The following is a 27,617-nucleotide window of genomic DNA, read 5'->3' as shown; positions in this document are numbered from 1 at the left end:
TTTCAGCAGGCAGCCGGCCACTCCGGTCCACCGTGCCCTGAATAACAACGATGGCCTTTCCCCAGAGAAACAAAAGTCACCAGGCCAGGTTCCTGATGTCAGTTTGCAGGAGGCGCTTGGCACTGTCAAATGCACCACAGTTGCCTGTGGGGGCTGATTACATCTGGGAGGCATCCTGAGCCGTTCGGAATTTCAGCAGGCAGGCGCCCACTCCATGCCACCGGGCAAGGGACATGAATCATGGCCTATCCCCGGAGAAACAAATGTCACCAGGCCAGGTTCCTGATGTCAGTTTGCAGGAGGCACTTGGCACAGTCAAACCAGACACAGGTGCATATAGTGGTACTTTCGGTCAGGAGGCATCCTGGTGCGTGCGGAATTTCAGCAGGCGGACGGCCACTCCAGGCCACCAGGCCCTGGACACGAACGATGGCCTTTCCCCAGAGAAACAAAAGTTACCAGGCCAGGTTCCTGACGTCAGTTTGCAGGAGGCACTTGGCACTGTCAAACCAGCCACAGTTGCCTGTGCGGGCACCTTGCATCTAGGCGGTATACTGATCCGTTCGGAATTTCAGCAGGCATCCGGCCACTCCGGGCCACCGGGCCCTGGATAGGAACGATGGCCTTTCCCCAGAGAAACAAAACTCAGCCAGCCAGGTTCCTGATGTCAGTTTGCAGGAGGCACTTGGCACTGTCAAACCAGCCACAGATGCCTTTGGGGGCACCTTGCATCTGGGAGGTATCCTGATCCGTGCGGAATTTCAGCAGGCAGCCGGCCACTCCAGGCCTTCGGGTCCAGGATGTGAACCATGGCCTTTCCCCAGAGAAACAAAAGTCAGCAGGCCAGGTTCCTGATGTCAGTTTGCAGGAGGCACTTGGCACTGTCAAACCAGCCACAGGTGCCTGTGGAGGCATCTTGCATCCTGGTGGCGTCCTCATCCATGCGGAATTTCAGCAGGCAGCCGGCCACTCCATGCCACCGGGCACTGGACATGAAACATGGCCTTTCCACAGAGAAACAAAAGTCAACAGGCCAGGTTCCTGATGTCAGTTTGCAGGAGGCACTTGGCACTGTCAAACCAGCCACAGTTGCCTGTGGGGGCATTTGCTTCTAGGTGGTATCCTCATCTGTGCGGAATTTCAGCAGGCAGCCGGCCACTCCTAGCCACCGGGCTCTGGACTTGAACCATGGCCTTTCCCCAGAGAAACAAAAGTCACCAGGCCAGGTTCCTGATGTCAGTTTGCAGGAGGCACTTGGCACTGTCAAACCAGCCACTGTTCCCTGTGGGGGCACCTTGCATCTAGGCGGTATACTGATCCCTGAGTGGCATCCGGCCACTCAGGGCTACAGGGACCAGAACCGGAACGATGGCCTTTCCCCAGAGAAACAAAACTCAGCCGGCCAGGTTCCTGATGTCAGTTTGCAGGAGGCACTTGGCACTGTCAAACCAGCCACAGGTGCCTGTGGAGTCATCTTGCATCCTAGTGGCGTCATCATCCATGCGGAATTTCAGAGGGCAGCCAGCCACTCCATGCCACCGGGCACTGGACATGAACGATGGCCTTTCCCCAGAGAAACAAAAGTCACCAGGCCAGGTTCCTGATGTCAGTTTGCAGGAGGCACTTGGCACTGTCAAACCAGCCACAGGTGCCTGTGCGGACTCCTTTAATCTGGGAGGTATCCTCAACCGTAAGGAATTTCAGCTGGCGGCCGGGTACTACACGCCACCAGGCCCTCCTCAGGAACCATGGCCTTTCCCCAGAGAAACAAAAGTCACCAGGCCAGGTTCCTGATGTCAGTTTGCAGGAGGCACTTGGCACTGTCAAACCAGCCACTGGTGCCTGTGGAGGCATCTTGCATCCTTGTGGTATCCTCATCCGTGAGGAATTTCAGCAGGCAGCCGGCCACTCCTGGCCACCAGGCACTGGACACGAACGATGGCCTTTCCCCAGAGAAACAAAAGTCACCAGGCCAGGTTCCTGATGTCAGTTTGCAGGAGGCACTTGGCACTGTCAAACCAGCCACAGTTGCCTGTGGGGGCCTTTGCATCTAGGTGGTATCCTCAACTGTGAAGAATTTCAGCAGGCGGCCGGACACTCTGGGCCACCTGGCCCTGGACAAGAACGATGGCCTTTCCCCAGAGAAACAAAAGTCACCAGGCCAGGTTCCTGATGTCAGCTTGCAGGAGGCACTTGGCACTGTCAAACCAGCCACTGTTGCCTGTGCGGGCACCTTGCATCTAGAAGGTATACTGATCCATTCGGAATTTCCGCAGGCATCCGTCCACTCCGGTCCACCGTGCCCTGGATAACAACGATGGCCTTTCCCCAGAGAAACAAAAGTCACCAGGCCAGGTTGCTGATGTCAGTTTGCAGCAGGCACTTGGCACTGTCAAACCAGCCACAGGTGCCTGTGGGGGCCCCTTGCATCTGGGAGGTATCCTCAGCCGTGCAGAATTTCAGCAGGCAGCCGGCCACTCCAGGCCACGGGGCACTTGACAGGAAACATGGCCTTTCCCCAGAGAAACAAAAGTCACCAGGCCAGGTTCCTGATGTCAGTTCGCTGGAGGCACCTGGCACTGTCAAACCAGCCACAGGTGCCTGTAGGGGCCCCTTGCATCTGGGAGGTATCCTGATCCGTTAGGAATTTCAGCAGGCAGCCAGCCACTCCGGGCCACCAGGCCCTGTACAGAAACCATGGCCATTCCCCAGAGAAACAAAAGTCACCAGGCCAGGTTGCTGATGTCAGTTTGCAGGAGGCACTTGGCACTGTCAAACCAGCCACAGTTGCCTGTGGGGGCACTTTCCATCTGGGAGGCATCTTGATCCATTCGGAATTTCAGCAGGCATCCGGCCACTCAGGGCCACCGGGCCCTGGAAACGAACAATGGCCTTTCCCCAGAGAAACAAAAGTCAGCAGGCCAGGTTGCTGATGTCAGTTTGCAGGAGGCACTTGGCACTGTCAAACCAGCCACTGTTGCCTGTGGGGGCACCTTGCATCTAGGCGCTATACTGATCCCTGAGTGGCATCCGGCCACTCAGGGCTACAGGGCCCAGGACCGGAACGATGGCCTTTCCCCAGAGAAACAAAACTCAGCCGGCCAGGTTCCTGATGTCAGTTTGCAGGAGGCACTAGGCACTGTCAAACCAGCCACTGGTGCCTGTGGGGGCATTTGCTTCTAGGTGGTATCCTCATCTATGCGGAATTTCAGCAGGCAGCCGGACACTCCTTGCCACCGGGCACATGACATGAGCCATGGCCATTCCCCAGAGAAACAAAAGTCACCAGGCCAGCTTCCTGATGTCAGTTTGCAGGAGGCACTTGGCACTGTCAAACCAGAGACAGGTGCATATAGTGGTACTTTCGGTCAGGAGGCATCCTGGTCCGTGTGGAATTTCAGCAGGCGGATGGCTACTCCAGGCCACCAGGCCCTGGACACGAACGATGGCCTTTCCCCAGAGAAACAAAAGTCAACAGGCCAGGTTCCTGATGTCAGTTTGCAGGAGGCACTAGGCACTGTCCAACCAGCCACATTTGCCTGTGCGGGCACCATGCATCTAGGCGGTATACTGATCCGTTTGGAATTTCAGCAGGCATCCGGCCACTCCGGGCCACCGGGCCCTGGATAGGAACGATGGCCTTTCCCCTGAGAAACAAAAGTCACCCGGCCAGGTTCCTGATGTCAGTTTGCAGGAGGCACTTGGCACTGTCAAACCAGCCACAGGTGCCTGTGGAGGCATCTTGCATCCTGGTGGCGTCCTCATCCATGCGGAATTTCAGCAGGCAGCCGGCCACTCCGGTCCACCGTGCCCTGAATAACAACGATGGCCTTTCCCCAGAGAAACAAAAGTCACCAGGCCAGGTTCCTGATGTCAGTTTGCAGGAGGCGCTTGGCACTGTCAAATGCACAACAGTTGCCTGTGGGGGCCGATTACATCTGGGAGGCATCCTGAGCCGTTCGGAATTTCAGCAGGCAGGCGCCCACTCCATGCCACCGGGCAAGGGACATGAATCATGGCCTATCCCCGGAGAAACAAATGTCACCAGGCCAGGTTCCTGATGTCAGTTTGCAGGAGGCACTTGGCACAGTCAAACCAGCCACAGGTGCATATAGTGGTACTTTCGGTCAGGAGGCATCCTGGTGCGTGCGGAATTTCAGCAGGCGGACGGCCACTCCAGGCCACCAGGCCCTGGACACGAACGATGGCCTTTCCCCAGAGAAACAAAAGTTACCAGGCCAGGTTCCTGACGTCAGTTTGCAGGAGGCACTTGGCACTGTCAAACCAGCCACAGTTGCCTGTGCGGGCACCTTGCATCTAGGCGGTATACTGATCCGTTCGGAATTTCAGCAGGCATCCGGCCACTCCGGGCCACCGGGCCCTGGATAGGAACGATGGCCTTTCCCCAGAGAAACAAAACTCAGCCAGCCAGGTTCCTGATGTCAGTTTGCAGGAGGCACTTGGCACTGTCAAACCAGCCACAGATGCCTTTGGGGGCACCTTGCATCTGGGAGGTATCCTGATCCGTGCGGAATTTCAGCAGGCAGGCGCCCACTCCAGGCCTTCGGGTCCAGGATGTGAACCATGGCCTTTCCCCAGAGAAACAAAAGTCAGCAGGCCAGGTTCCTGATGTCAGTTTGCAGGAGGCACTTGGCACTGTCAAACCAGCCACAGGTGCCTGTGGAGGCATCTTGCATCCTGGTGGCGTCCTCATCCATGCGGAATTTCAGCAGGCAGCCGGCCACTCCATGCCACCGGGCACTGGACATGAAACATGGCCTTTCCACAGAGAAACAAAAGTCACCAGGCCAGGTTCCTGATGTCAGTTTGCAGGAGGCACTTGGCACTGTCAAACCAGCCACAGTTGCCTGTGGGGGCATTTGCTTCTAGGTGGTATCCTCATCTGTGCGGAATTTCAGCAGGCAGCCGGCCACTCCTAGCCACCGGGCTCTGGACTTGAACCATGGCCTTTCCCCAGAGAAACAAAAGTCACCAGGCCAGGTTCCTGATGTCAGTTTGCAGGAGGCACTTGGCACTGTCAAACCAGCCACTGTTCCCTGTGGGGGCACCTTGCATCTAGGCGGTATACTGATCCCTGAGTGGCATCCGGCCACTCAGGGCTACAGGGACCAGAACCGGAACGATGGCCTTTCCCCAGAGAAACAAAACTCAGCCGGCCAGGTTCCTGATGTCAGTTTGCAGGAGGCACTTGGCACTGTCAAACCAGCCACAGGTGCCTGTGGAGTCATCTTGCATCCTAGTGGCGTCATCATCCATGCGGAATTTCAGAGGGCAGCCAGCCACTCCATGCCACCGGGCACTGGACATGAACCATGGCCTTTCCCCAGAGAAACAAAAGTCACCAGGCCAGGTTCCTGATGTCAGTTTGCAGGAGGCACTTGGCACTGTCAAACCAGCCACAGGTGCCTGTGCGGACTCCTTTAATCTGGGAGGTATCCTCAACCGTAAGGAATTTCAGCTGGCGGCCGGGTACTACACGCCACCAGGCCCTCCTCAGGAACCATGGCCTTTCCCCAGAGAAACAAAAGTCACCAGGCCAGGTTCCTGATGTCAGTTTGCAGGAGGCACTTGGCACTGTCAAACCAGCCACTGGTGCCTGTGGAGGCATCTTGCATCCTTGTGGTATCCTCATCCGTGAGGAATTTCAGCAGGCAGCCGGCCACTCCTGGCCACCAGGCACTGGACACGAACGATGGCCTTTCCCCAGAGAAACAAAAGTCACCAGGCCAGGTTCCTGATGTCAGTTTGCAGGAGGCACTTGGCACTGTCAAACCAGCCACAGTTGCCTGTGGGGGCCTTTGCATCTAGGTGGTATCCTCAACTGTGAAGAATTTCAGCAGGCGGCCGGACACTCTGGGCCACCTGGCCCTGGACAAGAACGATGGCCTTTCCCCAGAGAAACAAAAGTCACCAGGCCAGGTTCCTGATGTCAGCTTGCAGGAGGCACTTGGCACTGTCAAACCAGCCACTGTTGCCTGTGCGGGCACCTTGCATCTAGAAGGTATACTGATCCATTCGGAATTTCCGCAGGCATCCGTCCACTCCGGTCCACCGTGCCCTGGATAACAACGATGGCCTTTCCCCAGAGAAACAAAAGTCACCAGGCCAGGTTGCTGATGTCAGTTTGCAGCAGGCACTTGGCACTGTCAAACCAGCCACAGGTGCCTGTGGGGGCTCCTTGCATCTGAGAGGTATCCTCAGCTGTGCAGAATTTCAGCAGGCAGCCGGCCACTCCAGGCCACGGGGCACTTGACACGAAACATGGCCTTTCCCCAGAGAAACAAAAGTCACCAGGCCAGGTTCCTGGTGTCAGTTCGCAGGAGGCACTTGGCACTGTCAAACCAGCCACAGGTGCCTGTGGGGGCCCCTTGCATCTGGGAGGTATCCTCAGCCGTGCAGAATTTCAGCAGGCAGCCGGCCACTCCAGGCCACGGGGCACTTGACACGAAACATGGCCTTTCCCCACAGAAACAAAACTCACCAGGCCAGGTTCCTGATGTCAGTTCGCTGGAGGCACTTGGCACTGTCAAACCAGCCACAGGTGCCTGTAGGGGCACCTTGCATCTGGGAGGTATCCTGATCCGTTCGGAATTTCAGCAGGCAGCCAGCCACTCCGGGCCACCAGGCCCTGTACAGAAACCATGGCCATTCCCCAGAGAAACAAAAGTCACCAGGCCAGGTTGCTGATGTCAGTTTGCAGGAGGCACTTGGCACTGTCAAACCAGCCACAGTTGCCTATGGGGGCACTTTCCATCTGGGAGGCATCTTGATCCATTCGGAATTTCAGCAGGCATCCGGCCACTCAGGGCCACCGGGCCCTGGAAACGAACAATGGCCTTTCCCCAGAGAAACAAAAGTCAGCAGGCCAGGTTGCTGATGTCAGTTTGCAGGAGGCACTTGGCACTGTCAAACCAGCCACTGTTGCCTGTGGGGGCACCTTGCATCTAGGCGCTATACTGATCCCTGAGTGGCATCCGGCCACTCAGGGCTTCAGGGCCCAGGACCGGAACGATGGCCTTTCCCCAGAGAAACAAAACTCAGCCGGCCAGGTTCCTGATGTCAGTTTGCAGGAGGCACTAGGCACTGTCAAACCAGCCACTGGTGCCTGTGGGGGCATTTGCTTCTAGGTGGTATCCTCATCTATGCGGAATTTCAGCAGGCAGCCGGACACTCCTTGCCACCGGGCACATGACATGAGCCATGGCCATTCCCCAGAGAAACAAAAGTCACCAGGCCAGGTTCCTGATGTCAGTTTGCAGGAGGCACTTGGCACTGTCAAACCAGAGACAGGTGCATATAGTGGTACTTTCGGTCAGGAGGCATCCTGGTCCGTGTGGAATTTCAGCAGGCGGATGGCTACTCCAGGCCACCAGGCCCTGGACACGAACGATGGCCTTTCCCCAGAGAAACAAAAGTCAACAGGCCAGGTTCCTGATGTCAGTTTGCAGGAGGCACTAGGCACTGTCTAACCAGCCACATTTGCCTGTGCGGGCACCATGCATCTAGGCGGTATACTGATCCATTCAGAATTTCAGCAGGCATCCGGCCACTCCGGGCCACCGGGCCCTGGATAGGAACGATGGCCTTTCCCCTGAGAAACAAAAGTCACCCGGCCAGGTTCCTGATGTCAGTTTGCAGGAGGCACTTGGCACTGTCAAACCAGCCACAGGTGCCTGTGGAGGCATCTTGCATCCTGGTGGCGTCCTCATCCATGCGGAATTTCAGCAGGCAGCCGGCCACTCCGGTCCACCGTGCCCTGAATAACAACGATGGCCTTTCCCCAGAGAAACAAAAGTCACCAGGCCAGGTTCCTGATGTCAGTTTGCAGGAGGCGCTTGGCACTGTCAAATGCACCACAGTTGCCTGTGGGGGCCGATTACATCTGGGAGGCATCCTGAGCCGTTCGGAATTTCAGCAGGCAGGCGCCCACTCCATGCCACCGGGCAAGGGACATGAATCATGGCCTATCCCCGGAGAAACAAATGTCACCAGGCCAGGTTCCTGATGTCAGTTTGCAGGAGGCACTTTGCACAGTCAAACCAGACACAGGTGCATATAGTGGTACTTTCGGTCAGGAGGCATCCTGGTGCGTGCGGAATTTCAGCAGGCGGACGGCCACTCCAGGCCACCAGGCCCTGGACACGAACGATGGCCTTTCCCCAGAGAAACAAAAGTTACCAGGCCAGGTTCCTGACGTCAGTTTGCAGCAGGCACTTGGCACTGTCAAACCAGCCACAGTTGCCTGTGCGGGCACCTTGCATCTAGGCGGTATACTGATCCGTTCGGAATTTCAGCAGGCATCCGGCCACTCCGGGCCACCGGGCCCTGGATAGGAACGATGGCCTTTCCCCAGAGAAACAAAACTCAGCCAGCCAGGTTCCTGATGTCAGTTTGCAGGAGGCACTTGGCACTGTCAAACCAGCCACAGATGCCTTTGGGGGCACCTTGCATCTGGGAGGTATCCTGATCCGTGCGGAATTTCAGCAGGCAGCCGGCCACTCCAGGCCTTCGGGTCCAGGATGTGAACCATGGCCTTTCCCCAGAGAAACAAAAGTCAGCAGGCCAGGTTGCTGATGTCAGTTTGCAGGAGGCACTTGGCACTGTCAAACCAGCCACAGGTGCCTGTGGAGGCATCTTGCATCCTGGTGGCGTCCTCATCCATGCGGAATTTCAGCAGGCAGCCGGCCACTCCATGCCACCGGGCACTGGACATGAAACATGGCCTTTCCACAGAGAAACAAAAGTCACCAGGCCAGGTTCCTGATGTCAGTTTGCAGGAGGCACTTGGCACTGTCAAACCAGCCACAGTTGCCTGTGGGGGCATTTGCTTCTAGGTGGTATCCTCATCTGTGCGGAATTTCAGCAGGCAGCCGGCCACTCCTAGCCACCGGGCTCTGGACTTGAACCATGGCCTTTCCCCAGAGAAACAAAAGTCACCAGGCCAGGTTCCTGATGTCAGTTTGCAGGAGGCACTTGGCACTGTCAAACCAGCCACTGTTCCCTGTGGGGGCACCTTGCATCTAGGCGGTATACTGATCCCTGAGTGGCATCCGGCCACTCAGGGCTACAGGGACCAGAACCGGAACGATGGCCTTTCCCCAGAGAAACAAAACTCAGCCGGCCAGGTTCCTGATGTCAGTTTGCAGGAGGCACTTGGCACTGTCAAACCAGCCACAGGTGCCTGTGGAGTCATCTTGCATCCTAGTGGCGTCATCATCCATGCGGAATTTCAGAGGGCAGCCAGCCACTCCATGCCACCGGGCACTGGACATGAACCATGGCCTTTCCCCAGAGAAACAAAAGTCACCAGGCCAGGTTCCTGATGTCAGTTTGCAGGAGGCACTTGGCACTGTCAAACCAGCCACAGGTGCCTGTGCGGACTCCTTTAATCTGGGAGGTATCCTCAACCGTAAGGAATTTCAGCTGGCGGCCGGGCACTACACGCCACCAGGCCCTCCTCAGGAACCATGGCCTTTCCCCAGAGAAACAAAAGTCACCAGGCCAGGTTCCTGATGTCAGTTTGCAGGAGGCACTTGGCACTGTCAAACCAGCCACTGGTGCCTGTGGGGGCATCTTGCATCCTTGTGGTATCCTCATCCGTGAGGAATTTCAGCAGGCAGAGGGCCACTCCAGGCCACCGGGCACTGGACACGAACGATGGCCTTTCCCCTGAGAAACAAAAGTCACCCGGCCAGGTTCCTGATGTCAGTTTGCAGGAGGCACTTGGCACTGTCAAACCAGCCACAGTTGCCTGTGGGGGCCTTTGCATCTAGGTGGTATCCTCAACTGTGAAGAATTTCAGCAGGCGGCCGGACACTCTGGGCCACCTGGCCCTGGACAAGAACGATGGCCTTTCCCCAGAGAAACAAAAGTCACCAGGCCAGGTTCCTGATGTCAGCTTGCAGGAGGCACTTGGCACTGTCAAACCAGCCACTGTTGCCTGTGCCGGCACCTTGCATCTAGAAGGTATACTGATCCATTCGGAATTTCCGCAGGCATCCGTCCACTCCGGTCCACCGTGCCCTGGATAACAAACGATGGCCTTTCCCCAGAGAAACAAAAGTCACCAGGCCAGGTTGCTGATGTCAGTTTGCAGCAGGCACTTGGCACTGTCAAACCAGCCACAGGTGCCTGTGGGGGCTCCTTGCATCTGAGAGGTATCCTCAGCTGTGCAGAATTTCAGCAGGCAGCCGGCCACTCCAGGCCACGGGGCACTTGACACGAAACATGGCCTTTCCCCAGAGAAACAAAAGTCACCAGGCCAGGTTCCTGGTGTCAGTTTGCAGGAGGCACTTGGCACTGTCAAACCAGCCACAGGTGCCTGTGGGGGCCCCTTCAATCTGGGAGGTATCCTCAGCCGTGCAGAATTTCAGCAGGCAGCCGGCCACTCCAGGCCACGGGGCACTTGACACGAAACATGGCCTTTCCCCAGAGAAACAAAAGTCACCAGGCCAGGTTCCTGATGTCAGTTCGCTGGAGGCACCTGGCACTGTCAAACCAGCCACAGGTGCCTGTAGGGGCCCCTTGCATCTGGGAGGTATCCTGATCCGTTAGGAATTTCAGCAGGCAGCCAGCCACTCCGGGCCACCAGGCCCTGTACAGAAACCATGGCCATTCCCCAGAGAAACAAAAGTCACCAGGCCAGGTTGCTGATGTCAGTTTGCAGGAGGCACTTGGCACTGGCAAACCAGCCACAGGTGCCTGTGGGGGCACTTTCCATCTGGGAGGCATCTTGATCCATTCGGAATTTCAGCAGGCATCCGGCCACTCAGGGCCACCGGGCCCTGGAAACGAACAATGGCCTTTCCCCAGAGAAACAAAAGTCAGCAGGCCAGGTTGCTGATGTCAGTTTGCAGGAGGCACTTGGCACTGTCAAACCAGCCACTGTTGCCTGTGGGGGCACCTTGCATCTAGGCGCTATACTGATCCCTGAGTGGCATCCGGCCACTCCGGGCTACAGGGCCCAGGACCGGAACGATGGCCTTTCCCCAGAGAAACAAAACTCAGCCGGCCAGGTTCCTGATGTCAGTTTGCAGGAGGCACTAGGCACTGTCAAACCAGCCACTGGTGCCTGTGGGGGCATTTGCTTCTAGGTGGTATCCTCATCTATGCGGAATTTCAGCAGGCAGCCGGACACTCCTTGCCACCGGGCACTGGACATGAGCCATGGCCATTCCCCAGAGAAACAAAAGTCAGCAGGCCAGGTTCCTGATGTCAGTTTGCAGGAGGCACTTGGCACTGTCAAACCAGAGACAGGTGCATATAGTGGTACTTTCGGTCAGGAGGCATCCTGGTCCGTGTGGAATTTCAGCAGGCGGATGGCTACTCCAGGCCACCAGGCCCTGGACACGAACGATGGCCTTTCCCCAGAGAAACAAAAGTCAACAGGCCAGGTTCCTGATGTCAGTTTGCAGGAGGCACTAGGCACTGTCTAACCAGCCACATTTGCCTGTGCGGGCACCATGCATCTAGGCGGTATACTGATCCATTCAGAATTTCAGCAGGCATCCGGCCACTCCGGGCCACCGGGCCCTGGATAGGAACGATGGCCTTTCCCCTGAGAAACAAAAGTCACCCGGCCAGGTTCCTGATGCAGTTTGCATGAGGCACTTGGCACTGTCAAACCAGCCACAGGTGACTGTGCGGACTGCTTTAATCTGGGAGGTATCCTCAACCGTGAGGAATTTCACCTGGCGGCCGGCCACTACACGCCACCAGGCCCTGCACAGGAACCATGGCCTTTCCCCAGAGAAACAAAAGTCACCAGGCCAGGTTCCGGATGTCAGTTTGCAGGAGGCACTTGGCACTGTCAAACCAGCCACTGTTGCCTGTGGCGCCTCATTCATCTGGAAGCTATTCTGATCCGTTCGGAATTTCAGCAGGCAGTCGGCCAATCCGGTCCACCCCGCCCTGGATAGGAACGATGGCCTTTCCCCAGAGAAACAAAAGTCACCAGGCCAGGTTGCTGATGTCAGTTTGCAGGAGGCACTTGGCACTGTCAAACCAGCCACAGGTGCCTGTGGGGGCTCCTTGCATGATCGTACTATCCTCAACCGTGAGGAATTTCAGCAGGCAGCCGGCCACTCCGGGCCTACAGGTCCAGGATATGAACCATGGCCTTTCCCCAGAGAAAAAAAACTCACCAGGCCAGGTTCCTGATGTCAGCTTGCAGGAGGCACTTGGCACTCTCACACCAGCCACAGGTCCCTGTGCGGGCTCCTTTCATCTGGGACGTATCCTCAACCGTGAGAAATTTCAGCAGGCGGTCGGCCACTACTCGCCACCAGGCCCTGTACAGGAACCATGGCCATTCCCCAGAGAAACAAAAGTCACCAGGCCAGGTTCCTGATGTCAGTTTGCAGGAGGCACATGGCACTGTCAAACCAGCCACAGGTGCCTGTGGTGGCATCTTGGGCATCTTGCATCCTTGAGGTATCCTCATGCGTGAGGAATTTCAGCAGGCAGCCGGCCACTCCACGCCACCGGGCACTGGACACGAACCATGGCCTTTCCCCAGAGAAACAAAAGTCAGCAGGCCAGGTTCCTGATGTCAGTTTGCAGGAGGCACTTGGCACTGTCAAACCAGCCACAGTTGCCTATGGGGGCACTTGCATCTAGGTGGTATCCTCAAGTGTGAGGAATTTCAGCAGGCGGCCGGCCACTCTGGGCCACCGGGCCCTGGACAAGAACGATGGCCTTTCCCCAGAGAAACAAAAGTTACCAGGCCAGGTTCCTGATGTCAGTTTGCAGGAGGCACTTGGCACTGTCAAACCAGCCACTGTTGCCTGTGGGGGCACCTTGCATCTAGGCGGTATACTGATCCATTCGGAATTTCCGCAGGCATCCGTCCACTCCGGTCCACTGTACCCTGCATAACAACGATGGCCTTTCCCCAGAGAAACAAAAGTCACCAGGCCAGGTTGCTGATGTCAGTTTGCAGGAGGCACTTGGCACTGTCAAACCAGCCACAGGTGCCTGTGGGGGCTCCTTGCATCTGAGAGGTATCCTCAGCTGTGCAGAATTTCAGCAGGCAGCCAGCCACTCCAGGCCACGGGGCACTTGACACGAAACATGGCCTTTCCCCAGAGAAACAAAAGTCACCAGGCCAGGTTCCTGATGTCAGTTTGCAGGAGGCACTTGGCACTGTCAAACCAGCCACAGGTGCCTGTGGGGGCCCCTTACATCTGGGAGGCATCCTGATCCGTTCGGAATTTCAGCAGGCAGCCAGCCACTCCGGGCCACCGGGCCCAGGACACGAGCCATAGCCTTTCCCCTGAGAAACAAAAGTCAGCAGGCCAGGTTGCTGATGTCAGTTTGCAGATGGCGCTTGGCACTGTCAAACCAGCCACAGTTGCCTGTGGGGGCCCCTTACATCTGGGAGGCATCCTGATCCGTTCGGAATTTCAGCAGGCAGCCGGCAACTCCATGCCACCGGGCACTGGACATGAATCATGGCGCTTCCCCAGAGAAACAAATGTCACCAGGCCAGGTTCCTGATGTCAGTTTGCAGGAGGCACTTGGCACTGTCAAACCAGCCACAGGTGCATCTAGTGGTACTTTCGGTCAGGAGGCATCCTGGTGCGTGCAGAATTTCAGCAGGCGGACGGCCACTCTAGGCCACCAGGCCCTGGACACGAACAATGGCCTTTCCCCAGAGATACAAAAGTTACCAGGCCAGGTTCCTGATGTCAGTTTGCAGGAGGCACTTGGCACTGTCAAACCAGCCACTGTTGCCTGTGGGGGCACCTTGCATCTAGGCGGTATACTGATCCCAGAGTGGCATCCGGCCACTCAGGGCTACAGGTCCCAGGACCGGAGCGATGGCCTTTCCCCAGAGAAACAAAACTCAGCCGGCCAGGTTCCTGATGTCAGTTTGCAGGAGGCACTTGGCACTGTCAAACCAGCCACAGGTGCCTGTGGAGGCATCTTGCATCCTGGTGCCGTCCTCATCCATGCGGAATTTCAGCAGGCAGCCGGCCACTCCAGGCCACCGTGCCCTGGACACGAACGATGGCCTTTCCCCTGAGAAACAAAAGTCACCAGGCCAGGTTCCTGATGTCAGTTTGCAGGAGGCACTTGGCACTGTCAAACCAGCCACAGTTGCCTATGGGGGCATTTGCATCTAGGTGGTATCCTCCACTGTGAGGAATTTCAGCAGGCGGCCGGCCACTCTGGGCCACTGGGCCCTGGACAAGAACGATGGCCTTTCCCCAGAGAAACAAATTCACCAGGCCAGGTTTCTGATGTCAGTTTGCAGGAGGCACTTGGCACTGTCAAACCAGCCACAGTTGCCTGTGGGGGCACCTTGCATCTAGAAGGTATACTGATCCATTCGGAATTTCCGCAGGCATCCGTCCACTCCGCTCCACTGTGCCCTGGATAACAACGATGGCCTTTCCCCTGAGAAACAAAAGTCACCAGGCCAGGTTGCTGATGTCAGTTTGCAGGAGGCACTTGGCACTGTCAAACCAGCCACTGGTGCCTGTGGGGGCATCTTGCATCCTTGTGGTATCCTCATCCGTGAGGAATTTCAGCAGGCAGCCGGGCACTCCAGGCCACCGCGCACTGGACACGAACGATGGCCTTTCCCCAGAGAAACAAAAGTCACCCGGCCAGGTTCCTGATGTCAGTTTGCATGAGGCACTTGGCACTGTCAAACCAGCCGCAGTTGCCTGTGGGGGCATTTGCATCTAGGTGGTATCCTCAACTGTGAAGAATTTCAGCAGGCGGCCGGACACTCTGGGCCACCAGGCCCTGGACAAGAACGATGGCCTTTCCGAAGAGAAACAAAAGTCACCAGGCCAGGTTCCTGATGTCAGCTTGCAGGAGGCACTTGGCACTGTCAAACCAGCCACAGTTGCCTGTGCAGGCACCTTGCATCTAGAAGGTATACTGATCCATTCGGAATTTCCGCAGGCATCCGTCCACTCCGGTCCACCGTGCCCTGGATAACAACGATGGCCTTTCCCCAGAGAAACAAAAGTCAGCAGGCCAGGTTGCTGATGTCACTTTGCAGGAGGCACTTGGCACTGTCAAACCAGCCACAGGTGCCTGTGGGGGCTCCTTGCATCTGAGACGTATCCTCAGCTGTGCAGAATTTCAGCAGGCAGCCGGCCACTCCAGGCCACCGGGCACTGGACACGAACGATGGCCTTTCCCCAGAGAAACAAAAGTCACCCGGCCAGGTTCCTGATGTCAGTTTGCATGAGGCACTTGGCACTGTCAAACCAGCCACAGGTGCCTGTGGGGGCTCCTTGCATCTGAGAGGTATCCTCAGCTGTGCAGAATTTCAGCAGGCAGCCGGCCACTCCTGGCCACGGGGCACTTGACACGAAACATGGCCTTTCCCCAGAGAAACAAAAGTCACCAGGCCAGGTTCCTGGTGTTAGTTTGCAGGAGGCACTTGGCACTGTCAAACCAGCCACAGGTGCCTGTGGGGGCCCCTTGCATCTGGGAGGTATCCTGATCCGTTCGGAATTTCAGCAGGCAGCAAGCCACTCCGGGCCACCGGGCCCAGGACACGAGCCATAGCCTTTCCCCTGAGAAACAAAAGTCACCATCCCAGGTTCCTGATGTCAGTTTGCAGATGGCGCTTGACACTGTCAAACCCACCACAGTTGCCTGTGGGGGCCCCTTACATCTGGGAGGCATCCTGATCCGTTCGGAATTTCAGCAGGCAGCCGGCCACTCCATGCCACCGGGCACTGGACATGAATCATGGCATTTCCCCAGAGAAACAAATGTCACCAGGCCAGGTTCCTGATGTCAGTTTGCAGGAGGCACTTGGCACTGTCAAACCAGCCACAGGCGCATATAGTGGTACTTTCGGTCAGGAGGCATCCTATTGCGTGCGGAATTTCAGCAGGCGGACGGCCACTCCAGGCCACCAGGCCCTGGACACGAACGATGGCCTTTCCCCAGAGAAACAAAAGTTACCAGGCCAGGTTCCTGATGTCAGTTTGCAGGAGGCACTTGGCACTGTCAAACCAGCCACAGGTGCCTCTGGGGGCACATTCCATCTGGGAGGCATCTTGATCCATTCGGAATTTCAGCAGGCAGCTGGCCACTCCGAGCCACCGGGCCCTGGAAACGAACAATGGCCTTTCCCCAGAGAAACAAAAGTCACCCGGCCAGGTTCCTGATGTCAGTTTGCAGGAGGCACTTGGCACTGTCAAACCAGCCACTGTTGCCTTTGGGGGCACCTTGCATCTAGGCGGTATACTGATCCCTGAGTGGCATCCGGCCACTCAGGGCTACAGGTCCCAGGACCGGAACGATGGCCTTTCCCCAGAGAAACAAAACTCAGCCGGCCAGGTTCCTGATGTCAGTTTGCAGGAGGCACTTGGCACTGTCAAACCAGCCACAGGTGCCTGTGGGGGCAATTTCCATCTAGGTGGTATTCTCATCTGTGCGGAATTTCAGCAGGCAGCCGGCCACTCCTAGCCACCGGGCACTGGACATGAACCATGGCCTTTCCCCAGTGAAACAAAAGTCAGCAGGCCAGGTTCCTAATGTCAGTTTGCAGGAGGCACTTGGCACTGTCAAACTAGCAACAGTTGCCTGTGGGGGCACCTTGCATCTGGGAGCTATCCTCAACCGTGAGGAATTTCAGCAGGCAGCCGGCCACTCCAGGCCACCCGGCACTGGACACGAACGATGGCCTTTCCCAGAGAAACAAAAGTCACCCGGCCAGGTTGCTGATGTCAGTTTGCAGGCGGCACTTGGCACTGTGAAACCAGCCACAGTTGCCTGTAGGTGTACCTTGCATCTGGGCGGCATCCTGATCCATTCGGAATTTCAGCAGTCAGCCGGCCACTCCGGGCCTAAGGGCCAAGGACCGGAACGATGGCCTTTCCCCTGAGAAACAAAACTCCCCAGGCCAGGTTCCTGATGTCAGTTTGCAGGAGGCACTTGGCACTGTCAAACCAGCCACAGGTGCCTGTGGGGGCAATTTCCATCTAGGTGGTATCCTCTTCTGTGCGGAATTTCAGCAGGCATCCGGCCACTCCATGCCACCGGGCACTGGACATGAACCATGGCCTTTCCCCAGAGAAACAAAAGTCACCAGGCCAGATTCCTGATGTCAGTTTGCAGGAGGCACTTGGCACTGTCAAACCAGCCACAGGTGACTGTGGGGGCACCTTGCATCTGGGAGGTATCCTCAACCGTGATGAATTTCAGCAGGCGGCCGGCCACTACTGCCCACCCGGCCCTGCACAGAAACCATGGCCATTCCCCAGAGAAACAAAAGTCACCAGGCCAGGTTCCTGATGTCAGTTTGCAGGAGGCACTTGGCACTGTCAAACCAGACCCAGGTGCATATAGTGGTACTTTCGGTCAGGAGGCATCCTGGTGCGTGCGGAATTGCAGCAGGCGGACGGCCACTCTGGGCCACCAGGCCCTGGACACGAACGATGGCCTTTCCCCAGAGAAACAAAAGTTACCAGGCCAGGTTCCTGATGTCAGTTTGCAGGAGGCACTTGGCACTGTCAAACCAGCCACAGTTGCCTTTGGGGGCACCTTGCATCGAGGCGGTATACTGATCCGTTCGGAATTTCAGCAGGCATCCGGCCACTCCGGGCCACCGGGCCCTGGATAGGAACGATGGCCTTTCCCCTAAGAAACAAAACTCAGCCGGCCAGGTTGCTGATGTCAGTTTGCAGAAGGCGCTTGGCACTGTCAAACCAGCCACTGTTGCCTGTGGGGGCACCTTGCATCTAGGCGGTATACTGATCCCTGAGTGGCATCCGGCCACTCAGGGCTACAGGGCCCAGGACCGGAACGATGGCCTTTCCCCAGAGACACAAAAGTCACCAGGCCAGGTTCCTGATGTCAGTTTGCAGGAGGCACTTGGCACTGTCAAACCAGCCACAAGTGCCTGTGGAGGCATCTTGCATCCTGGTGGCGTCCTCATCCATGCGGAATTTCAGCAGGCAGCCGGCCACTCCATGCCACCAGGCCCTGGACATGAACCATGGCCTTTCCCCAGAGAAACAAAAGTCACCATGCCAGGTTCCTGATGTCAGTTTGCAGGAGGCACTTGGCACTGTCAAACCAGCCACAGGTGCCTGTGGGGGCAATTTCCATCTAGGTGGTATCCTCTTCTGTGCGGAATTTCAGCAGGCATCCGGCCACTCCATGCCACCGGGCACTGGACATGAACCATGGCCTTTCCCCAGAGAAACAAAAGTCACCAGGCCAGGTTCCTGATGTCAGTTTGCAGGAGGCACTTGGCACTGTCAAACCAGCCACAGTTGCCTATGGGGGCACTTGCATCTAGGTGGTATCCTCAACTGTGAGGAATTTCAGCAGGCGGCCGGCCACTCTGGGCCACCGGGCCCTGGACAAGAACGATGGCCTTTCCCCAGAGAAACAAATTCACCAGGCCAGGTTCCTGATGTCAGTTTGCAGGAGGCACTTGGCACTGTCAAACCAGCCACAGTTGCCTGTGCAGGCACCTTGCATCTAGAAGGTATACTGATCCATTCGGAATTTCCGCAGGCATCCGTCCACTCCGGTCCACTGTGCCCTGGATAACAACGATGGCCTTTCCCCAGAGAAACAAAACTCACCAGGCCAGGTTCCTGATGTCAGTTTGCAGGAGGCACTTGGCACTGTCAGACCAGCCACAGGTGCCAGTGGGGGCTCCTTGCATCTGAGAGGTAACCTCAGCTGTGCAGTATTTCAGCAGGCAGCCGGCCACTCCTAGCCACCGGGCACTGCACATGAACCATGGCCTTTCCCCAGAGAAACAAAAGTCACCAGGCCAGGTTCCTGATGTCAGTTTGCAGGAGGCACTTGGCACTGTCAAACCAGCCACTGTTGCCTGTGGGGGCACCTTGCATCTAGGCGCTATACTGATCCCTGTGTGGCATCCGGCCACTCAGGGCTACAGGGCCCAGGACCGGAACGATGGCCTTTCCCCAGAGAAGCAAAACTCAGCCGGCAAGGTTCCTGATGTCAGTTTGCAGGAGGCACTTGGCACTGTCAAACCAGCCACAGGTGACTGTGCGGACTCCTTTAATCTGGGAGGTATCCTCAACCGTTCGGAATTTCAGCAGGCGGACGGCCACTCCAGGCCACCAGGCCCTGGACACGAACGATGGCCTTTCCCCAGAGAAACAAAAGTCACCAGGCTAGGTTCCTGATGTCAGCTTGCAGGAGGCACTTGGCACCGTCAAACCAGCCTCAGTTGCCTGTGCAGGCACCTTGCATCTAGAAGTTATACTGATCCATTCGGAATTTCCGCAGGCATCCGTCCACTCCGGTCCACCGTGCCCTGGATAACAACGATGGCCTTTCCCCAGAGAAACAAAAGTCACCAGGCCAGGTTCCTGAAGTCAGTTAGCAGGCGACACTTGGCACTGTCAAACCAGCCACAGGTGCCTGTGGGGGCTCCTTGCATCTGGGAGGTATCCTCAGCCGTGCAGAATTTCAGCAGGCAGCCGGCCACTCCAGGCCACGGGGCACTTGACACGAAACATGGCCTTTCCCCAGAGAAACAAAAGTCACCAGGCCAGGTTCCTGATGTCAGTTCGCTGGAGGCACTTGGCACTGTCAAACCAGCCACAGGTGCCTGTGCGGGCCCCTTGCATCTGGGAGGTATCCTGATCCGTTCGGAATTTCAGCAGGCAGCCAGCCACTCCGGGGCACCGGGCCCAGGACACGAGCCATAGCCTTTCCCCTGAGAAACAAAAGTCACCAGGCCAGGTTCCTGATGTCAGTTTGCAGGAGGCACTTGGCACTGTCAAACCAGCCACTGTTGCCTGTGGGGGCCCATTACATCTGGGAGGCATCCTGCTCCGTTCGGAATTTCAGCAGGCAGGCGCCCACTCCATGCCACCGGGCACTGGACATGAATCATGGCCTATCCCCGGAGAAACAAATGTCACCAGGCCAGGTTCCTGATGTCAGTTTGCAGGAGGCACTTGGCACTGTCAAACCAGCCGCAGTTGCATATAGTGGTACTTTCGGCCAGGAGGCATCCTGGTGCGTGCGGAATTTCAGCAGGCGGAAGGCCACTCCAGGCCACCAGGCCCTGGACACGAACGATGGCGTTTCCCCTGAGAAACAAAACTCAGCCGGCCAGGTTCCTGATGTCAGTTTGCAGGAGGCGCTTGGCACTGTCAAACCAGCCACAGATGCCTTTGGGGGCACCTTGCATCTGGGAGGTATCCTGATCCGTGCGGAATTTCAGCAGGCAGCCGGCCACTCCAGGCGTTCGGCTCCACGATGTGAACCATGGCCGTTCCCCAGAGAAACAAAAGTCAGCAGGGCAGGTTGCTGATGTCAGTTTGCAGGAGGCACTTGGCACTGTCAAACCAGCCACAGGTGCCTGTGGGGGCATCTTGCATCCTGGTAGCGTCCTCATCCATGGGGAATTTCAGCAGGCAGCCGGCCACTCCATGCCGCCGGGCACTGGACATGAACCATGGCCTTTCCCCAGAGAAACAAAAGTCAGCAGGCCAGGTTCCTGATGTCAGTTTGCAGGAGGCACTTGGCACTGTCAAACCAGCCACTGGTGCCTGTGGGGGCATTTGCTTCTAGGTGGTATCCTCATCTGTGCGGAATTTCAGCAGGCATCCGGCCACTCCTAGCCACCGGGCACTGGACATGAACCATGGCCTTTCCCCAGAGAAACAAAAGTCAGCAGGCCAGGTTGCTGATGTCAGTTTGCCGGAGGCACTTGGCACTGTCAAACCAGCCACTGTTGCCTGTGGGGGCACCTTGCATCTAGGCGGTATACTGATCCCTGAGTGGCATCCGGCCACTCAGGGCTACAGGGCCCAGGACCGGAACGATGGCCTTTCCCCAGAGACACAAAAGTCACCAGGCCAGGTTCCTGATGTCAGTTTGCAGGAGGCACTTGGCACTGTCAAACCAGCCACAAGTGCCTGTGGAGGCATCTTGCATCCTGGTGGCGTCCTCATCCATGCGGAATTTCAGCAGGCAGCCGGCCACTCCATGCCACCAGGCCCTGGACATGAACCATGGCCTTTCCCCAGAGAAACAAAAGTCACCATGCCAGGTTCCTGATGTCAGTTTGCAGGAGGCACTTGGCACTGTCAAACCAGCCACAGTTGCCTATGGGGGCACTTGCATCTAGGTGGTATCCTCAACTGTGAGGAATTTCAGCAGGCGGCCGGCCACTCTGGGCCACCGGGCCCTGGACAAGAACGATGGCCTTTCCCCAGAGAAACAAATTCACCAGGCCAGGTTCCTGATGTCAGTTTGCAGGAGGCACTTGGCACTGTCAAACCAGCCACAGTTGCCTGTGCAGGCACCTTGCATCTAGAAGGTATACTGATCCATTCGGAATTTCCGCAGGCATCCGTCCACTCCGGTCCACTGTGCCCTGGATAACAACGATGGCCTTTCCCCAGAGAAACAAAAGTCACCAGGCCAGGTTGCTGATGTCAGTTTGCAGGAGGCACTTGGCACTGTCAGACCAGCCACAGGTGCCAGTGGGGGCTCCTTGCATCTGAGAGGTATCCTCAGCTGTGCAGAATTTCAGCAGGCAGCCGGCCACTCCTAGCCACCGGGCACTGCACATGAACCATGGCCTTTCCCCAGAGAAACAAAAGTCACCAGGCCAGGTTCCTGATGTCAGTTTGCAGGAGGCACTTGGCACTGTCAAACCAGCCACAGGTGCCTGTGGGGGCAATTTCCATCTAGGAGGTATCCTCATCTGTGAGGAATTTCAGCAGGCAGCCGGCCACTCCTAGCCACCGGGCACTGGACATGAACCATGGCCTTTCCCCAGTGAAACAAAAGTCAGCAGGCCAGGTTCCTAATGTCAGTTTGCAGGAGGCACTTGGCACTGTCAAACTAGCAACAGTTGCCTGTGGGGGCACCTTGCATCTGGGAGCTATCCTCAACCGTGAGGAATTTCAGCAGGCACCCGGCCACTCCAGGCCACCCGGCACTGGACACGAACGATGGTCTTTCCCCAGAGAAACAAAACTCCCCGGCCAGGTTGCTGATGTCAGTTTGCAGGAGGCACTTGGCACTGTCAAACCAGCCACAGGTGACTGTGCGGACTCCTTTAATCTGGGAGGTATCCTCAACCGTGAGGAATTTCAGCAGGCATCCGGCCACTCCGGGCCATCGGGCCCTGGATAGGAACGATGGCCTTTCCCCTAAGAAACAAAACTCAGCCGGCCAGGTTGCTGATGTCAGTTTACAGGAGGCACTTGGCACTGTCAAACCAGCCACAGTTGCCTGTGGGGGCACCTTGAATCTAGGCGGTATACTGATCCGTTCGGAATTTCAGCAGGAATCCGGCCACTCCGGGCCACCGGGCCCTGGATAGGAACGATGGCCTTTCCCCTGAGAAACAAAACTCAGCCGGCCAGGTTGCTGATGTCAGTTTGCAGGAGGCACTTGGCACTGTCAAACCAGCAACAGATGCCTTTGGGGGCACCTTGCATCTAGGCGGTATCCTGATCCGTGCGGAATTTCAGCAGGCAGCCGGCCACTCCAGGCCTTCGGGTCCAGGATGTGAACCATGGCCTTTCCCCAGAGAAACAAAAGTCACCAGGCCAGGTTCCTGAAGTCAGTTAGCAGGCGACACTTGGCACTGTCAAACCAGCCACAGGTGCCTGTGGGGGCTCCTTGCATCTGGGAGGTATCCTCAGCCGTGCAGAATTTCAGCAGGCAGCCGGCCACTCCAGGCCACGGGGCACTTGACACGAAACATGGCCTTTCCCCAGAGAAACAAAAGTCACCAGGCCAGGTTCCTGATGTCAGTTCGCTGGAGGCACTTGGCACTGTCAAACCAGCCACAGGTGCCTGTGCGGGCCCCTTGCATCTGGGAGGTATCCTGATCCGTTCGGAATTTCAGCAGGCAGCCAGCCACTCCGGGGCACCGGGCCCAGGACACGAGCCATAGCCTTTCCCCTGAGAAACAAAAGTCACCAGGCCAGGTTCCTGATGTCAGTTTGCAGGAGGCACTTGGCACTGTCAAACCAGCCACTGTTGCCTGTGGGGGCCCATTACATCTGGGAGGCATCCTGCTCCGTTCGGAATTTCAGCAGGCAGGCGCCCACTCCATGCCACCGGGCACTGGACATGAATCATGGCCTATCCCCGGAGAAACAAATGTCACCAGGCCAGGTTCCTGATGTCAGTTTGCAGGAGGCACTTGGCACTGTCAAACCAGCCGCAGTTGCATATAGTGGTACTTTCGGCCAGGAGGCATCCTGGTGCGTGCGGAATTTCAGCAGGCGGAAGGCCACTCCAGGCCACCAGGCCCTGGACACGAACGATGGCGTTTCCCCTGAGAAACAAAACTCAGCCGGCCAGGTTCCTGATGTCAGTTTGCAGGAGGCGCTTGGCACTGTCAAACCAGCCACAGATGCCTTTGGGGGCACCTTGCATCTGGGAGGTATCCTGATCCGTGCGGAATTTCAGCAGGCAGCCGGCCACTCCAGGCGTTCGGCTCCACGATGTGAACCATGGCCGTTCCCCAGAGAAACAAAAGTCAGCAGGGCAGGTTGCTGATGTCAGTTTGCAGGAGGCACTTGGCACTGTCAAACCAGCCACAGGTGCCTGTGGGGGCATCTTGCATCCTGGTAGCGTCCTCATCCATGGGGAATTTCAGCAGGCAGCCGGCCACTCCATGCCGCCGGGCACTGGACATGAACCATGGCCTTTCCCCAGAGAAACAAAAGTCAGCAGGCCAGGTTCCTGATGTCAGTTTGCAGGAGGCACTTGGCACTGTCAAACCAGCCACTGGTGCCTGTGGGGGCATTTGCTTCTAGGTGGTATCCTCATCTGTGCGGAATTTCAGCAGGCATCCGGCCACTCCTAGCCACCGGGCACTGGACATGAACCATGGCCTTTCCCCAGAGAAACAAAAGTCAGCAGGCCAGGTTGCTGATGTCAGTTTGCCGGAGGCACTTGGCACTGTCAAACCAGCCACTGTTGCCTGTGGGGGCACCTTGCATCTAGGCGGTATACTGATCCCTGAGTGGCATCCGGCCACTCAGGGCTACAGGGCCCAGGACCGGAACGATGGCCTTTCCCCAGAGACACAAAAGTCACCAGGCCAGGTTCCTGATGTCAGTTTGCAGGAGGCACTTGGCACTGTCAAACCAGCCACAAGTGCCTGTGGAGGCATCTTGCATCCTGGTGGCGTCCTCATCCATGCGGAATTTCAGCAGGCAGCCGGCCACTCCATGCCACCAGGCCCTGGACATGAACCATGGCCTTTCCCCAGAGAAACAAAAGTCACCATGCCAGGTTCCTGATGTCAGTTTGCAGGAGGCACTTGGCACTGTCAAACCAGCCACAGTTGCCTATGGGGGCACTTGCATCTAGGTGGTATCCTCAACTGTGAGGAATTTCAGCAGGCGGCCGGCCACTCTGGGCCACCGGGCCCTGGACAAGAACGATGGCCTTTCCCCAGAGAAACAAATTCACCAGGCCAGGTTCCTGATGTCAGTTTGCAGGAGGCACTTGGCACTGTCAAACCAGCCACAGTTGCCTGTGCAGGCACCTTGCATCTAGAAGGTATACTGATCCATTCGGAATTTCCGCAGGCATCCGTCCACTCCGGTCCACTGTGCCCTGGATAACAACGATGGCCTTTCCCCAGAGAAACAAAAGTCACCAGGCCAGGTTGCTGATGTCAGTTTGCAGGAGGCACTTGGCACTGTCAGACCAGCCACAGGTGCCAGTGGGGGCTCCTTGCATCTGAGAGGTATCCTCAGCTGTGCAGAATTTCAGCAGGCAGCCGGCCACTCCTAGCCACCGGGCACTGCACATGAACCATGGCCTTTCCCCAGAGAAACAAAAGTCACCAGGCCAGGTTCCTGATGTCAGTTTGCAGGAGGCACTTGGCACTGTCAAACCAGCCACAGGTGCCTGTGGGGGCAATTTCCATCTAGGAGGTATCCTCATCTGTGAGGAATTTCAGCAGGCAGCCGGCCACTCCTAGCCACCGGGCACTGGACATGAACCATGGCCTTTCCCCAGTGAAACAAAAGTCAGCAGGCCAGGTTCCTAATGTCAGTTTGCAGGAGGCACTTGGCACTGTCAAACTAGCAACAGTTGCCTGTGGGGGCACCTTGCATCTGGGAGCTATCCTCAACCGTGAGGAATTTCAGCAGGCACCCGGCCACTCCAGGCCACCCGGCACTGGACACGAACGATGGTCTTTCCCCAGAGAAACAAAACTCCCCGGCCAGGTTGCTGATGTCAGTTTGCAGGAGGCACTTGGCACTGTCAAACCAGCCACAGGTGACTGTGCGGACTCCTTTAATCTGGGAGGTATCCTCAACCGTGAGGAATTTCAGCAGGCATCCGGCCACTCCGGGCCATCGGGCCCTGGATAGGAACGATGGCCTTTCCCCTAAGAAACAAAACTCAGCCGGCCAGGTTGCTGATGTCAGTTTACAGGAGGCACTTGGCACTGTCAAACCAGCCACAGTTGCCTGTGGGGGCACCTTGAATCTAGGCGGTATACTGATCCGTTCGGAATTTCAGCAGGAATCCGGCCACTCCGGGCCACCGGGCCCTGGATAGGAACGATGGCCTTTCCCCTGAGAAACAAAACTCAGCCGGCCAGGTTGCTGATGTCAGTTTGCAGGAGGCACTTGGCACTGTCAAACCAGCAACAGATGCCTTTGGGGGCACCTTGCATCTAGGCGGTATCCTGATCCGTGCGGAATTTCAGCAGGCAGCCGGCCACTCCAGGCCTTCGGGTCCAGGATGTGAACCATGGCCTTTCCCCAGAGAAACAAAAGTCACCAGGCCAGGTTCCTGAAGTCAGTTAGCAGGCGACACTTGGCACTGTCAAACCAGCCACAGGTGCCTGTGGGGGCTCCTTGCATCTGGGAGGTATCCTCAGCCGTGCAGAATTTCAGCAGGCAGCCGGCCACTCCAGGCCACGGGGCACTTGACACGAAACATGGCCTTTCCCCAGAGAAACAAAAGTCACCAGGCCAGGTTCCTGATGTCAGTTCGCTGGAGGCACTTGGCACTGTCAAACCAGCCACAGGTGCCTGTGCGGGCCCCTTGCATCTGGGAGGTATCCTGATCCGTTCGGAATTTCAGCAGGCAGCCAGCCACTCCGGGGCACCGGGCCCAGGACACGAGCCATAGCCTTTCCCCTGAGAAACAAAAGTCACCAGGCCAGGTTCCTGATGTCAGTTTGCAGGAGGCACCTGGCACTGTCAAACCAGCCACTGTTGCCTGTGGGGGCCCATTACATCTGGGAGGCATCCTGATCCGTTCGGAATTTCAGCAGGCAGGCGCCCACTCCATGCCACCGGGCACTGGACATGAATCATGGCCTATCCCCGGAGAAACAAATGTCACCAGGCCAGGTTCCTGATGTCAGTTTGCAGGAGGCACTTGGCACTGTCAAACCAGCCACAGGTGCATATAGTGGTACTTTCGGCCAGGAGGCATCCTGGTGCGTGCGGAATTTCAGCAGGCGGACGGCCACTCCAGGCCACCAGGCCCTGGACACGAACGATGGCCTTTCCCCTGAGAAACAAAACTCAGCCGGCCAGGTTCCTGATGTCAGTTTGCAGGAGGCGCTTGGCACTGTCAAACCAGCCACAGATGCCTTTGGGGGCACCTTGCATCTGGGAGGTATCCTGATCCGTGCGGAATTTCAGCAGGCAGCCGGCCACTCCAGGCGTTCGGCTCCACGATGTGAACCATGGCCGTTCCCCAGAGAAACAAAAGTCAGCAGGCCAGGTTGCTGATGTCAGTTTGCAGGAGGCACTTGGCACTGTCAAACCAGCCACTGGTGCCTGTGGGGGCATTTACTTCTAGGTGGTATCCTCATCTGTGCTGATTTTCAGCAGGCAGCCGGCCACTCCTAGCCACCGGGCACTGGACTTGAACCATGGCCTTTCCCCAGAGAAACAAAAGTCACCAGGCCAGGTTCCTGATGTCAGTTTGCCGGAGGCACTTGGCACTGTCAAACCAGCCACTGTTGCCTGTGGGGGCACCTTGCATCTAGGCGGTATACTGATCCCTGAGTGGCATCCGGCCACTCAGGGCTACAGGGACCAGGACCGGAACGATGGCCTTTCCCCAGAGAAACAAAACTCAGCCGGCCAGGTTCCTGATGTCAGTTTGCAGGAGGCACTTGGCACTGTCAAACCAGCCACAGGTGCCTGTGGAGTCATCTTGCATCCTGGTGGCGTCATCATCCATGCGGAATTTCAGCAGGCAGCCAGCCACTCCATGCCACCGGGCACTGGACACATACCATGGCCTTTCCCCAGAGAAACAAAAGTCAGCAGGCCAGGTTCCTGATTTCAGTTTGCAGGAGGCACTTGGCACTGTCAAACCAGCCACAGGTGCCTGTGGGGGCAATTTCCATCTAGGTGGTATCCTCTTCTGTGCGGAATTTCAGCAGGCATCCGGCCACTCCATGCCACCGGGCACTGGACATGAACCATGGCCTTTCCCCAGAGAAACAAAAGTCAGCAGGCCAGGTTCCTAATGTCAGTTTGCAGAAGGCACTTGGCACTGTCAAACCAGCCACAGGTGCCTGTGCGGGCACCTTGCATCTGGGAGCTATCCTCAACCGTGAGGAATTTCAGCAGGCAGCCGGCCACTCCAGGCCACCAGGC

This window comes from Passer domesticus, chromosome 6 (genome assembly GCF_036417665.1).
Source record: "Passer domesticus isolate bPasDom1 chromosome 6, bPasDom1.hap1, whole genome shotgun sequence".
Classification (NCBI taxonomy): Eukaryota; Metazoa; Chordata; class Aves; order Passeriformes; family Passeridae; genus Passer; species Passer domesticus.
This window is presented reverse-complemented; position numbering follows the sequence as displayed.